Below are 1,604 nucleotides of genomic sequence, written 5' to 3' on the forward strand. Positions count from 1 at the left end.
TAGGGGCCTATTCAAGGGAGAACTGAGTTGTTTGTGGTAACTGTGAAAACCAATCTTAACCACAAATCAACGGATAAATAAGGAAATTAGTAATTATGGTAATTTGAGTTAAAATTATAATTAAAGGGCATTTTAGGTATTTTTAAAAAACTCCTCTCTCCGACCTCCGATCTCCGGCCTCCGGTGAACATTAATCTGGCAGGTACCAATGTATTACCAATTGGGGTACCACCATGTACCACAGAATTTTCACTCGTCTCCTCCTTTCCCAATCCATCTTCTCCGGCCACTTTGTGATACCCATTACCCAATGTATTACCAATTGGGGTACCACCATGTACCACATAATTTTCACTCGTCTCCTCCTTTCCTAATCCATCTTCTCCGGCCAATACCCATTACCCAATGTATTACCAATTGGGATACCACCATGTACCACAGAATTTTCACTAGTCTCCTCCTTTCCCAATCCATCTTCTCCGGCCACCCTGTGATACCCATTTGACCAATTTGGGTACCACCATGTACCACAGAATTTTTACCCGTCTCCTCCTTTCTCAATCCATCTTCTCCGGCTACCCCTTCATTGTTGCAGCCACCATCTCCTTATCTCCCTTCTCCTTTTCACCTTCTGCAACACACGCACGCACCCCTGCACCACCGTACGAACTAACACAAACACAGGGACGAGGAAATAGGCAAAGCACACCCGAACCTTCCCCTTCGTACCGCCTCTGTCGTGTCTCGTCTCCGTCGTCTGCCTCGTGAACCACTCCAGCAAGTCTCAGTCAATGCTTTGAAGCCATCAAAGAAACAATCAAAGCAAAACCAGAAAGGGTTGTTGATTTCATAGGGCCAAATCAAAGAAGAGAGATAAGGTTTTCCAATAAAGGAGAAGATGAGATGGTTGTAGCAGGGGAAACCGTCGATGAAAAAGTAGATGGGGGTGGTGGGGTGGCCGGAGAAGAAGTAGACGAAGGAGAAGAGTACCTAAAGCATCTAGGGTTTTATAATTATAACATTACCAATTTACCCTTTATGTTATTTTAGGATATAACATTAATTATTTAAATGATTGGCTTATATTGGTTCTCACAGTTACCACAAACAACTCAGTTCTTATTTGATTAAGCCCCTATATATATATAGAGAGACTTGGAATCATGTGAGACCAAGGGTTTTTCGTGAGACCAATAAGACCAATTCTCAACCCTTGGATTAGATGTACAATATGAACATTCATAATCACAAAATTGCCACGAGACTTCTCAATAATCACAAAATTACCACCGTGTAACTTTAGATCATTAGCTTATAAAATTGATCAATGAACATAAATTGGTCTTGCGGGTCTCACGAAAAACCCTTGGTCTCACGTGAACCCAACCCTAATATATATATATATATATATATATATATATATATATATATATACAAGCAATAGCCGTAAATAGATAAATATAACAAATATATGATCCATTCACTAATTAATGAGCACGTATGTAATTGTAAACTACAAGAGATGGATGGCTCAATCAAACAAGCTAGTTGTTGCCAAATAATCCACCACTGTCCAACATTACCCATCAAGCTAGAAGTAGAAA

The sequence above is a fragment of the Cynara cardunculus genome, assembly GCF_001531365.2.
Source record: "Cynara cardunculus var. scolymus isolate 2C chromosome LG 7, CcrdV1, whole genome shotgun sequence".
In the NCBI taxonomy this organism is placed as follows: Eukaryota; Viridiplantae; Streptophyta; class Magnoliopsida; order Asterales; family Asteraceae; genus Cynara; species Cynara cardunculus.